This window comes from Dendropsophus ebraccatus, chromosome 10, assembly GCF_027789765.1.
Source record: "Dendropsophus ebraccatus isolate aDenEbr1 chromosome 10, aDenEbr1.pat, whole genome shotgun sequence".
NCBI lineage: Eukaryota > Metazoa > Chordata > Amphibia > Anura > Hylidae > Dendropsophus > Dendropsophus ebraccatus.
This window is the reverse complement of record NC_091463.1, coordinates 12,044,809-12,059,734: the sequence shown is the minus strand read 5'-3', so window position 1 is coordinate 12,059,734 and position 14,926 is coordinate 12,044,809. Positions and strand designations below refer to the sequence as shown.

Genomic DNA, 14,926 nt, shown 5'->3' with positions numbered 1-14,926 from the left:
GTCCAGCAGTCTTAGTCAGGACAGGGCAACCTCTCTAGGGTCCGCTCAAACATGGTGGGGACCCAGCTCACAAAGGTTAAAATCTAAATGAGGGTGGACTGCAATACCAGACGCAGCCTGTGGTCATTGGCGGCACTGTTTCTTCTAATCCTATTCAACTCCTGAGGACTTGTCCAACTAAGGCAAAAACTCTCCACTTGCATTAGAGGATAAAGTAGTCGTAGCGCTAAGTCCGCAATCATACCCACCCCCTCCCCCATTGCTGACTGACTACTATGACTGCCATATTGAGCTCCCTCTACCAAGGCCGGGGCTGTGTAATTTGACCCTTGATCAGCTCAGTATTCGGTCAGTCACCAATGTAGGTAGCTTGTCTCATTCATTTAAATGGGGGTGAGCTGCAGTACCTGGCATGACCTGTGTACAAGGGTGGCGCTGTTTGTGTAAAAAATAAAAATTTGGAGCACTCTTAATGGTAGGAAGATATTTTCTAATTGCCCATAAGGAAAACCTCTTCCCCTGTATAGAAGCCTTAGATGTAAGTCTGCACGGGACCCCCACCTGAGGATTCCACTTGTAGCCCCCCCGGTGACAATAGGTACTGCAGTAGTATATGGCACCAAGGTTGTAGGAGACTCTCAGCAGCGCCCCTATCCCCACTCTGGTTGTAGTGAGAGGGGTCCTGCCCTATCAATAACTTCTAATACACCATCTGGATTAGCCTCTGGCTAACAGCATGTGTTCTGCAGCTTCTGTCGCACCACAAGTCCCAGCGTTCCCGGCAGATGTGCATAGTGGGGGTGATAGTCCATGATCTATAAGGATCCTGCCTTATACTGTACACACTGAAACAAAGGAGGCTGCAGAAGAATGAAGGATGAGGGAGGCTCTCCCTGCACTAAGGGAGCGGCGCAAAACCCAAAACTCCCCGTCCAAGCGCAGAATAGGCCCCGGGGCGTCCGAGGGATGCGGAAGGCCAGAGATCTGCCATTGCTCCCCGCTCCCTGCCCCCAAGTTGCGTGGTAATCAGCCACTCCAGGAATTTTCACTGGCAGTGAATGAATCCAGCTGGGCTCCCAGCCAAGCATGCATTTCATCTGGCCCAGAGAAGTTTCCGGAAAAAAAAAAGTTTAAGTGCAGTGGGGGAGGAGGTTAGAATAACTGTGTGACGCAGAAGAGTTTAACCCCCTAGAACAATGGACAGTTACACTTAAAGGGCCACTCCGCTGCTAAATAAAGAGGTTGGGGCCCCAGATGCCCCTTTCATGGGTCCAAAAAGAAACATGGCTTCCTCGCCTGATGAAAGTCCCTATGCCCAGATAGAGCAACATATGAAGGAGCTGCCACCTTACCAGCAGACCGCTTATCCTCCTTTTATGCCGCGTCCAAGTTGTATGAAGGCGTTTTATGAGCTACAAAGTTGTTTTGTGGTGCAGCTCCACAGATGTGACTCTGATTGTCATTAGATGGTCACTATTAACCCATGATTGGGAAGCTGCCATAATGGGATTTGTCACCTCTGCCGTTACGTCATGGCAACAAAACTGCATGATGCCGCACTCTCTTGTCATGGGTTGCTTTGCATCCATAATGTGTTTAGAATTATAATACATAGAACATGGATAGCAATGAATAGTCTGCATTATCCTGTACTGATCCGGAGTTACATCTGGTATTATACTCCAGAGCTGCACTCACTATTCTGCTGGTGGGGTCACTGTGTACATACATTACATTACATGTACATACGTCGTCCCACCATGGGTATTGTTGTCTCTCCTGTGCACCTCTTATACTCCAGAGCTGCACTCACTATTCTGCTGGTGGGGTCACTGTGTACATACATTACTGATCCTGTACTGATCCCGAGTTACATCCTGTATTATACTCCAGAGCTGCACTCACTATTCTGCTGATGTGGTCACTGTGTACATGTGGTGTCCCATAACGGTGTTATTGTCTCTCCTGTGCACCTCTCAAAAAGCTTCTCACTTTAGGTTCAGTGGTGTTGAAGGTATTTTAAAATTTTTGCCACTTGATGTCAGTATTGTGTATTCCTATGTATTGCACAGCTGAGGAAGGTAATGGGTTACTGTTTTATGTGTACCATGTGCTTTAATTGACCTATAGTTGGTGCTTTCTACTTCTAACCAATCTCTTTCTTTCTTTTGCACATACTTCTTCCCACCACTCAACGGCTAGATTACTTAGCAACTGTAGAAAGTTAGTTGCTGGGTGGAGGAAGTGCAAGTTCAGTTCTTGTCAGATTCTCGTCCCTGCTGTAGTCAAGCCAGGGCCTGGCTTGCGCCAGGACCCTTGTCCGGGACACAGGGAAGTCTATTCTAGACACTCTAGTGTTCAGATGTAGTTAGAGACAACCAGTTCTTACAGTACTTATACTATATGTACTATGCAGTGCTAAGCTAACCCACGCCATGAACCAGTCTAAAAAGTGCAGGGCAGTGTCCTGAAACACAAGAGGAACTAGCCTGGATAGGACAAAGCTACCAAAGAAGGTCTATGTATCCTATCTCACAATGCAGGTAACTGGGAAACCCCCAGGAACTTAGCTTCACCCAGATAACCATGGCTGGGGCTTTTATCACCCTATTATGAAGGGTAACTCAAAACTGTAGGGCAGGAGGTAGTCAGATTGAAGTCTAAACACAGGTACAAGTAACTTCTCACTCTACAAAGTATTCTCTACAAGTTCCGGAAGAGTACATAGCTGCATTGGGTTAGGACTCCCTCTACAAACTCTTCTCCTCTACTCTAAACTTTCCAAGCACCGCTATAACTACCTCTGTGCTACTCAACTTCTCCAGCACCTCCAGGATCAGTCATATAATGCATGTACACAGTGACTAGTTAATGTATTCCATACATACACTGTAAAATGACCCTTTCTATACAAGTGTTGCATTTAGCTCCATATTCTTACAATCCATCAAGACGTCTCTCACTACAAGGAAATCGAGGCCATGTTATTTATAGGAAGCTGGAAGCAAGATTAGATTTATGCTAAGAATCATCCTACACATGGATCTAATCCTATATATAGAATGTAATATGTGCCGCACAGTTTCGGATAACCCCTTGGTAAACTGTGCAGTAGGAAAAGTGCAAAGCTATGTATATAATTCTATTAATACTGTATATAGTTAACCAGGTTATACAAGCATGCTCCATATCACTACATACAGGAGATATATAACTTATAGCAACTGTACATGTATAATTAATTACAGAAGATACCCAGGTTATACCAGCTGTACATATATAATTATATACAGAATATACATAGGTTATGCCAGCTGTACATATATAATTATATACAGGAGATAACCAGGTTATACCAGCTGCAGGGCCGGCTTTAGACTAGATGTGGACCTGGGCAAAGTTGAAGGTGGGGCCCCAAATGCTGAAATATTTTAGCAACAATTTAAGGTCCCCATACATGTTACTCTTTTGTTGGTGGTACCTGTTGGTCCTGGTGGGTTCGGCCATCAGTGTAAGGTGTATGGGGCTCTCTGGACAGTCCTCTGACAGATGATATCAGTGGACATGGGGGGGGGTCGAGCTTGATGGAAAATCAACGCCCAACCTCTTTGTTCTCAGAGAGATAAGCCGCCATCAGATCTGTATGGCTATGGCTTTCCCCTCTCATAGAGAACACAGGAACACTCAGATGTGCCAAATTTCTGTGTATGGGGAGAACAGGACTGGATGGGAGAGATAATTGTCAGCTGAAGGATTGTTCAGCCAGCAGTTAATGGAAGTGTACGGCCACTTTTAAGGCCGTATTACACTGCCTGATATTCTGCAGAAGTGAGCGCCAATCTGGTAGAATGAAGCTCGCTTAGAGAGCCTACTACATGGCTTAATTATGATGCAGCAAAGGCAATGGAGGAGTGTAACGCCCGGAGTAGTGGATCCACTGGACCGGCACCAGCGATGGCACAAACCTCACCAGGGAGCGGAGTCTAAGGGGCCGCTGGTTTTCACCAGAGCCCGCCGCAAGGCGGGATGGACTTGCTGCGGCAGGCGACCCCCAGGTCGCTACCCCTGTCTTGGTTGCTGGTGTCGGCAGGCGAGGCGTGGCAGGAGATGGCACAGGCAATAGTCTGCAGATGAGAGAGCACGTGACAGGCTGGACACGGGAACAGGTGGAGTGACAGGGGAACAGGAACCAGGAACGGGTACTTGAGACCAGGTAACGGACAGGACTCAGGAACAGGGACTTGGGACCAGGTAACGGACAGGACACAGGAACAACAGGGAGCTGGGCCAAACGCTATGGGAAGCATGTAGAGGCTCCAACACAGGGGACAGGGCATGCTGGGATTTATAGGGGAGTGATTGGGTGCAACTACCAATTAGGAGCGCACTGCCCCTTTAAATCTGAGACAGCCGGCGCGCGCGCGCCCTCGGCGGCGGGGCCGCGCGCGCCGGCCGGCACAGCGAGAGACAGGAGCGTGGAGAGGTGAGGCGCCCCCCGGGGCCGAACGTGTAGCAGCGCCGGGTCCCTGCACAGGGACCCCGGCAGCTGCATGAGATGGAGGGAGGTCGCGGCGGCGGCCCGGAGCACGGGACGCCGCCGCGGCCGTGACAGTACCCCCCCCCTTTGGCCTCCCCCTCTTTCTAACCTGCAGGAACCTCTTGATGAGATCTTGGTCCAGGATGTTAGCCTCGGGTTCCCAGGACCTCTCCTCAGGACCAAATCCTTTCCAATCCACCAGGAAGAACCTTCTCCCTCTGACAGTCTTCATGGCCAGAATGTCTTTAACAGCGTAGACGTCGTCAGAGACGGCTTGAGGAGCAGAGAACGAAGACTTATCTGAGAACCGGTTCAGAACCACTGGTTTTAATAGGGAAACATGGAAGGAGTTCGGAATCCGCATAGTGGGGGGTAGGCGGAGCTTGTAGGTGACAGGGTTGATGCGTCTTAGCACCGAGAAAGGACCGAGGAATCGAGGACCCAACTTGTAGCTGGGAATCTTGAGTCGGACATATTTGGCCGAGAGCCAGACTTTGTCACCTGGGAGAAAATTTGTGGCAGGTCTCCTCCTCTTATCAGCCTGATCCTTCATGCGTTTAGAGGCTTTGAGTAATGACTGTCGAGTTTGTTCCCAGATTGATTGCAGGTCAGATAACAACTCCTCCACGGCTGGGACCTCGGAGGATGGAGAGAGAGGCAGAGGAGGACGAGGATGATGCCCGTAGACCACATAGAAAGGAGACTTGCCTGTGGAAGTCGAGTCCAGATGATTATATGAGAATTCTGCCCATGGGAGTAGATCGGCCCAGTTGTCTTGGCGGCTGGAAACAAAATGGCGTAGGTAGTTACCCAGAATCTGATTGACTCTCTCCACTTGCCCGTTAGTCTGAGGATGATAGGCCGAAGAGAAGTCTAGCTTCACTTGGAGTTGCGAGCAGAGGGCACGCCAAAACTTAGAGACAAATTGAGAGCCTCGGTCGGACACAATGTGAAGAGGAAGTCCATGCAGGCGGAAGATGTGTCGGAAGAACAACTGAGCCAGACGAGGAGCAGAGGGCAGACCAGGAAGGGCCACGAAGTGAGCCATTTTGGAGAAGCGGTCCGTCACCACCCAAATGACTGTATTGCCCGCAGATGGAGGTAGGTCTGTGATAAAATCCATCCCAATGTGGTGCCAGGGATGGTCCGGGACTGGCAAGGGCAAAAGTAGGCCGGCAGGTCTTTGACGGGGAGACTTATTCCTGGCACAAACTGCACAGGAAGCCACAAAATCCTTGACATCCTGGAGGAGATTGGGCCACCAGTAGTGACGGGAGATCAATTGCCCGGTCTTTTGGGTTCCTGGATGCCCGGCTACCAAGGAGGAATGCCCCCACCTCAAGATGCGTTTACGGAGTGCGGGGCGCACATAAGTCTTCCCGGGAGGCAGTCTCTGCAGAGCAGAAGTGGCAACTGGTACTAGGCGGTCGGGAGGTATTATGTGACGAGGAGATTCCTCTTGCTCCTCTTGCCCCATGACATCGGATGCTCGGGATAATGCATCGGCCTTTAGGTTCTTCTCGGCTGGACGGAAGTGGATGGTATAGTTGAACCGAGAAAAGAAGAGGGACCACCGAGCCTGCCTGGGATTGAGGCGTTGAGCCGATTGGAGGTAGAGGAGGTTCTTGTGGTCCGTGTAAATGTTAACAGGGTGTTTAGCCCCCTCTAGTAGATGACGCCACTCCTCCAGTGCCAACTTAATGGCCAGGAGTTCGCGGTCCCCAATGGTATAGTTCCTCTCGGCAGGGGAGAAAGTCTTGGAAAAGAACCCGCAGGTTCTGGTCTTGCCTGATGTGTCCCTTTGCGAGAGAATGGCTCCTGCGCCCACAGAAGAAGCATCGACCTCGAGAGAAAATGGCCTGGAGACATCCGGGCGGACTAGAGCAGGAGCAGAGGCAAAGGCAGACTTGAGGCTATTGAAGGCTTGTTCGGCCTCTGGAGGCCAACGTCTGGGGTCCGCCTTCTTTTTAGTGAGAGCCACAATGGGTGCGACCAGGGTAGAGAAGTGAGGGATGAATTGCCGGTAATAGTTGGCGAAGCCCAGGAAACGTTGGATAGCTCTAAGTCCCACAGGGCGTGGCCATTGAAGGACAGCTGCGAGCTTGGCTGGATCCATTTGTAGGCCCTGATCGGAGATGATATAGCCAAGAAATGGAAGGCTGCGCTGATGGAAAACACACTTCTCAAGCTTGGCGTATAGATGATTGGCCCGTAGTCTTCGTAGAACCTGACGCACTTGTGCCACATGAGTCTGCTGGTCCGGGGAGAAGACCAAAATGTCATCCAAATAGACAATGACGCAGACATAGAGGAGGTCTCGGAAGATATCGTTCACGAATTCCTGGAAGACCGCTGGGGCATTGCATAGGCCGAATGGCATGACCAGATATTCGTAGTGCCCATCCCTGGTGTTGAAAGCGGTCTTCCATTCGTCTCCTTTACGAATTCGGACCAAGTTATACGCTCCCCTGAGATCCAGCTTGGAGAAGATCTTAGCTCCACGAAGACGGTCGAATAATTCCGGAATAAGCGGAAGAGGATAGCGGTTCTTAACAGTCACCTTATTTAAGCCCCGATAGTCTATGCATGGGCGGAGGGAACCGTCCTTCTTCTGAACAAAGAAAAATCCGGCGCCAGCTGGAGACGTGGATTTACGGATGAAGCCCTTTTGTAAGTTCTCCTGGATGTAGGAGGACATGGCTTCAGTCTCGGGCACAGAGAGAGGGTATACTCGACCACGTGGAGGAGAAGCCCCTGGAAGGAGGTCTATAGGGCAATCATAGGCCCGATGGGGTGGTAGTGAGTCTGCCTCCTTGGCCGAGAAAACATCGACAAAGTCTTGGTAGTCCTCCGGTAGCCCGGATAGAGGCTTGACATAAGCAGGTGACCTTGTAGAGCACTTGGGTTGAGGAGATCTCAGACACCGGTTAAGACAGTCCTGACCCCAGCTGAGAACCTCCCCAGTTCTCCAGTCCAGCTTAGGGGTATGGAATTGCAGCCAAGGAAGACCCAGCAGGAGGTTGGAAGAGGAGTGGCGCAAGACATAGAAGGAGATCTTCTCCTGATGTAAGGCGCCCACCTGGAGGACTAGGGGTGCCGTCTGGCTGTACACAGCTTCGGAAAGAATCTCCCCCGTAACCGAAGAGATAGACCGGGGTTGGGCAAGCTGGATAACGGGTAGCCGCCATATTTGGACCAACGAAGCAGAGATGAAACTGGCAGCAGAGCCAGAGTCGATGAGGGCAGTAGACTGAAAAACTTGCCCTGAGGGTGTCTGGATAGAGACGGGCATAGTCAACCTTGGAGAGGTGGCATTCACACCTAGGGAGGCCTCTCCCACCGGACCTAGGTGCGAGCGTTTCCCGGACGCTGAGGGCGTTGGGGACATCTCTGCCGATAGTGATCCGCGCCACCGCAATAGAGGCAGAGATTTTGGGCCAGTCGACGGTTCCTCTCATCAGTCGTCAGGCGAGCACGTTCCACCTGCATAGGAACCTCTGGAGGCGACTGAGACATGGGAGCCACGGGATTCTGGAACACCGGTGCCAGCCGGGGATGGCGACGGGGCAGACTCAGACGCCGTCCTTGCCGGACCTCCTCCTCTCTCTCGGCGAACCTGGTGTAGACTCTGGTAGCTAGTAGGATAAGTTCGTTCAGGGAGGTAGGCAGGTCCCGGGCAGCGAGCACATCCTTCACTTGACTGGACAGGCCCTTTTTAAAGGTGGCAATCAGAGCGGCCTCATTCCAGTCTAGCTCCGCAGCCAGGGTGCGGAACCGGATGGCGTAGTCACCAACGGAGGAAGTACCTTGGGATAGATTGAGAAGAGCAGTCTCAGCTGAAGACGCACGGACAGGTTCCTCAAAGACAGAGCGGAACTCGTCCAAGAAGATTCGGAAATTGGCAGCAACCGGATCATTACGGTCCCATAGTGGTGTGGCCCAGGCCAGAGCTCGACCTTCCAATAGGCTGATAATGAAAGCCACTTTAGAGCGCTCGGTGGCAAACTGACTGCTTAAAAGTTCGATATACATAGTGCACTGGGTCAGGAATCCTCTGCACAACTTGGGGTCACCTCCATATTTACTTGGGAGAGCCAGTCGTAGTTTTGAAGAGGTTGCCGGGGGTGATGACTGCTGAGCTGTGGTATGCTGCTGTACGGCTGCAGTCAGTTGTTGGATCAGCTGTGACTGTTGCTGGATCTGTTGAGCCTGTAGGGCGACCACTCGGGCTACCTCACGGATATCAGGCACCTCGCCGGGATCCATGGTTGGAGCCTACTGTAACGCCCGGAGTAGTGGATCCACTGGACCGGCACCAGCGATGGCACAAACCTCACCAGGGAGCGGAGTCTAAGGGGCCGCTGGTTTTCACCAGAGCCCGCCGCAAGGCGGGATGGACTTGCTGCGGCAGGCGACCCCCAGGTCGCTACCCCTGGCTTGGTTGCTGGTGTCGGCAGGCGAGGCGTGGCAGGAGATGGCACAGGCAATAGTCTGCAGATGAGAGAGCACGTGACAGGCTGGACACGGGAACAGGTGGAGTGACAGGGGAACAGGAACCAGGAACGGGTACTTGAGACCAGGTAACGGACAGGACTCAGGAACAGGGACTTGGGACCAGGTAACGGACAGGACACAGGAACAACAGGGAGCTGGGCCAAACGCTATGGGAAGCATGTAGAGGCTCCAACACAGGGGACAGGGCATGCTGGGATTTATAGGGGAGTGATTGGGTGCAACTACCAATTAGGAGCGCACTGCCCCTTTAAATCTGAGACAGCCGGCGCGCGCGCGCCCTAGGAGGCGGGGACGCGCGCGCCGGCCGGCACAGCGAGAGACAGGAGCGTGGAGAGGTGAGGCGCCCCCCGGGGCCGAACGTGTAGCAGCGCCGGGTCCCTGCACAGGGACCCCGGCAGCTGCATGAGATGGAGGGAGGTCGCGGCGGCGGCCCGGAGCACGGGACGCCGCCGCGGCCGTGACAAGGAGATATATCACTGGTGTAAAGAAGAATTGGCTCAATTGCCTCTAGCAACCAATCAGATTCCACCTACTTAGAATGTGAGTAGTAATGAAAGGTGGAATCTGATTGGTTGCTAGGGGCAACTGAGCCATTTTCACTCTACACCATGTCTGATAAATCTCCCCCTATGTGTATATGTATAGTATATCATTAGTGATGTCTGTGCAATCCTTGCTGTATATAGTAAACAATAAACATATATACTACCTGATCACGTTCCCCGGTGTCCTCAGGCCTTGTCTGTGATATATACTGCCTGATCATGTTCCCCAGTGTCCTCACAGAGCGATATCGTCCTGATTCGGACAATTTTCGCTCCATGTATTAGGGCCCTTACTCGGTTCAGAAGGTTACATGCCGGGACTGCCGCTACATGCCGGGACTGCCGCTACATGCCGGGACTGCCGCTACATGCCGGGACTGCCGCTACATGCCGGGACTGCCGCTACATGCCGGGACTGCCCCTACATGCCGGGACTGCCGCTACATGTCGGGACTGCCGCTACATGTCGGGACTGCCGCTACATGGCGGGACTGCCGCTACATGGCGGGACTGCCGCTACATGCCAGGACTGCCTCTACATGCCAGGACTGCCGCTAGTGGTGTAAACACAAGAACTATTTATATGAATTGCTTTAAAAAAATAAAATAAAAAAATCACTATAATCAGGACCAAATATTACTTCCATACCGTTATTGAAGAAAACACACTAAATATAGGCCAATATTACTGCCATAAAGTGACCGCCCCATAATGACTCTATATACATTATATACAGACCATTATTACCGCCATAGAGTGACCACCGCATAATGACTCTATATACACTATATACAGACCAATATCACCGCTATAGACTGACCACTGTATAATGAATGACTCTATATACACTGCATACAGACCAATATTATGTGGCGGTCACTCTATGGCTGTACTACTGGTCTATATATAGTGTATATATGGAGTCATTATGTGGCAGTCAATCTATGGCAGTAATGACTCTATATATACGCTATATACAGACCAATATTACCGCCATAGATTGACCACTGTATAATGACTCTATATACACTATATACAGACCAATATTATGTGGCTGTCACTCTATGGCTGTACTATTGGTCTGTATATAGTGTGTATATAGAGTCATTATGTGGTGGTCACTGTATGGCGGTAATATTGGTCTGAATATAGTGTCATTATGTGGTAGTCAATCTATGGCAGTAATGACTCTATATATACCAGTAGTGGATTATAATAGGGGCTTATACTTACTTAGACTTATACTTTCAGTGGTGTACTGTCTCCTGGCTACACTTCCGCCATGATTTGCAAAAAATCACTGTTTTTTTATGGCAATTTTGCACAAATCAGGACATCATGACATTATCTATCCTGTACTATAAACGCCAGGCTAGTGCTGCCATAGTTACAGTGGGGTGGGGGGGCCAGGCTTGGTGAACAGCCCGGGGCCTATGGTAAAGTTAATCCGCCCCTGATATATACGCTATATACAGACCAATATTAATGCCAAAGAGTGACCACTGCATAATGACGCTATATACAGACCAATATTACCGCCATACAGTAACCACCACCTAAGGACTGAATACCACCTTATTTTTTTCTCAATAAAATACACCGTATTGCCTTAGTGACATCATCATACACTATACATAGGAGCTGCAGCCAATCACTGATCACCTGCAGCAATTACATAGGACTGATGAGGTCAGAGAATGGCTGCAGCTCCTATATACAGTCTATTCACCTCAACACTTCTGCTGGACAGTGGAGTCAGCAGGGGTGATACACACACTATATATATATAGAGAGAGAGAGAGAGAGAGAGAGAGAGAGACACACACACTCACACATCCATGAAAACACATTATACAGATCCAAACCATCCAGTCCATACACTATACACAGGACATGTAACACACACTACATGCATACACATTACACACTACATATACAGTATACTTACCCCCTCTAGCATGCTGGGTGTAGTGGTGAATCCCCCTCATGTTCCTTGCAGCAGCAGGCTGTCATCCTCCCCCGGCAGCCCTCTCCTCCATCGTCCCGACAGCTCCACACCAGAGCAGGAAGTCACGTGCAGTAAGAGGAGCTGGAGGGAGAGGGAGGGGGAGCAGACACTGAGCCCAGCGTCCTGCAGCCTCTGTGTGACCCCTGAAAGCAGCAGCCAGGGATCATTCCCAGACGCTGCAGGGCCCTGTCTGTGCTCTCCTCTCCTACTGGAACTGCGGTAGGGGGGCCCTGGGCAATTGCCCTGCTTGCCCCCCCCCCCCCCTAATGCCGGCCCTGCAGCTGTACATATATAATTATTTACAGTATATACCCAGGTTATACCAGCTGTACATATATAATTATATACAGTATATACCCAGGTTATACCAGCTGTACATATATAATTATATACAGCATATACCCAGGTTATACCAGCTGTACATATATAATTATGTACAGTATATACCCAGGTTATGCCAGCTGTACATATATAATTATATACAGGAGATCCCCAGGTTATACAAGCTGTACATATATCATTATATACAGGAGATACCGAGGTTATACCAGCTGTACATATACAATTATATACAGGTGATCCCCAGGTTATACCAGCTGTACATATATAGTTATATACAGGAGATCCCCAGGTTATACCAGCTGTACAGATATAATTATATACAGTATATACCCAGGTTATACCAGCTGTACATATATCATTATATACAGGAGATCCCCAGGTTATACCAGCTGTACAAATATAATTATATACAGGAGATCCCCAGGTTATACCAGCTGTACATATATAATTATATACAGGAGATCCCCAGGTTATATCAGCTGTACATATATAATTATATACAGGAGATACCGAGGTTATACCAGCTGTACATATATAATTATATACAGGAGATACCCAGGTTATACCAGCTGTACATAGATAATTATATATAGAAGATACCCAGGTTATACCAGCTGTACATATAGAATTATATACAGGAGATACCCAGGTTATACCAGCTGTACATAGATAATTATATATAGGAGATACCCAGGTTATACCAGCATATACTCATATCACTGTGTACAGGAGATATATAATACTGCATTTCTGTAGGCCTGTTTCCCGGCACGGACCATCCTGTACGGGGGCTGTTAGCAGCAGACATGTATTCTTTAAAATTTTCTTGATAATTTCCAAAACTATAAATAATTCAAACCAAGGTTTAAAAATTAGTTTAATATGACCACAAAGGACATGACTCAGCCCTTCCCGTATATCCTTCCCATCACATGTGACACAATATATGTACAGGCACAATGCGGTTTGGCAGATACAATCTTTCATGTTATGATTCTGATTGCTAAACAGGGTGTATCAACAACATGCCACCTTACCAGCACAATATTTCTGCCATCTAGTGGCAACATCCTAAACTTACTTCCTGGTTAAATGCAGCTACGAGCAACACATTCAAGAAAAAACTATTAGCGTTCAATGCTTAGGGTCATGAAGTTCTATATGGCTCAAATGCTATACAGTGTGCTTTTAAATGTTTGTACAGGCAATGCACTGGCTAAGATATGTTTTCCATATATAAAAACTGTAGGAACCTACCAGAAGGGGGCTACAAATACCTATAGGCACCAAACTGATGTGGCAAAGTTGTATTGTTATGTTGAGGTTTGATTTGTTGACTTGGATCAGCTGCACAATTTAATACATACACGGATGTTCAAGTACTAAAACATTCCTTTATCTTTTTAAAAAAGTTTGCACTAGTTATCTGTTCTATGATTTTTAAGCAATTCTCAGTGTGTGTGCCCAACCAAGTTCTGTGTACAAGTTGCTGTTCATCTACTTCTAAGGATGGATTTTGTTATAGAGGGGGAGTATGTAGTGTCCCATTAGGCTACTTTTAAGATTGGGGTAATATGTACTATTATATGTACAAGGTTTTTCTTTTTTTATATATTGGAGATGTTATACATTGTACAGGCAATGCACTGGCTAGGGGAAGCTTCCCATACACTAAATCCGTAGGAAACTGCTCTAAAGGACAGAAAGCTTAGCCTGACCTAGTCCACTCTTAAGTAAAAATCTAGTCAGTGTGTAGTGCAGAGTAGTAGAGAGTGAGGAGCTGAAGCCGAGCTGCTGCCTTAAGAGGTAGACAAGGAAAACCCAGTGAGAAGAGATTTCGGCAAAGACCTCACAGCCCACAGGCCTGGTTTCACAACCTAGCAGCTACAACTATCTGTCTATCTATCTATCTATCTATCTATTGATCTCATATCCCCATTAACACTTTTCTGGTCTTCTCTATGACAACACGGGGTGAAAATGTAAACTTTATGCAGATGTTGCTGTGGTCAGATTTGAACCCACGGCCCTGGAGTGTTGGCGGCCATTTTTCCTCACTCGGATGCCCTAATAATGGGATAATTGATTGTAACATTATTGTTATACAATATAGGGTGACTTCATGGCGCTCTCATGCACTCCGTCCCCTGACATTACATTCTAGCATCTTCTCACATGGTCTGTCTGTGAATTTTCTCCTCATGGAGGCCGCTGCACATTTCACTCCAGAGCAGACAGCTGGTAGTAATCTGCGGGTAACCATTACAGTGCACAATCTGCAGGAGATGGGGGTCCGCGTCTATGGATGAGCTCAGTGCTGGAGTGACTAGACCCCGCTCCCTTAGGCCCCATTTGCTCCCTTGCACAATGCTGTAAGTTTACTACATGGAGCCATCTATATAGGACACAGGGGCGCCGCAATGATGAGGCGACCTGAGTCGTCTGCCTCAGGCGGCGCCACCAGCTATCTTAATGGGGGCGGCATTCAGGGCCGCTTTAACCAGAGGGCACATGGTGCACGTGCACCGGGCCCACTGGTTAAAGGGGCCCCCCCGAGCAGGCCGGCCGTTGCTATGTGCGACCAATGCGGTCGCACAGGGCTCCGGCCACCAGCCTGTCAGGGGGGAGCGCCATGGATGGGTAATCTACTTACCCCTCCATGGCGCCCCCTGCAGGGCCCCCCCCGGCGATCACCGCTGCCCCCGTCCGCTGCTGCTGCGGCTCTTCAGCGCTGCAGCAGCAGCGACACTGACAGAGAGAGAGCCATTGGCTCCCTCCCTGTCAGTCACTCACTCTTGTGGCCGCACTTCCTGCAGTCACAAGAGGCCGCACTCTCCCTCTAGCGCCCGACGTCACTGGAGCGTCGGCGCGAGGGTAAGGGGAGTGCAGCCTCTTGTGACCGCAGGAAGTGCGGCCACAGGAGGGAAGAGAAGAGGAACGCGTGGACCCAGGTGAGTAACAGTGTTTGTTTTTTTCAA

At 49.5% G+C, this 14,926-nt stretch overlaps 1 protein-coding gene across 3 annotated transcripts in view; it reads left to right on the top strand.

Moving 5' to 3' along the window:
• Positions 1 to 14,926, top strand: part of LOC138802408 (discoidin domain-containing receptor 2-like) — a 98,518-nt gene that overhangs the window by 49,090 nt on the left and 34,502 nt on the right. The window lies entirely within an intron of this gene.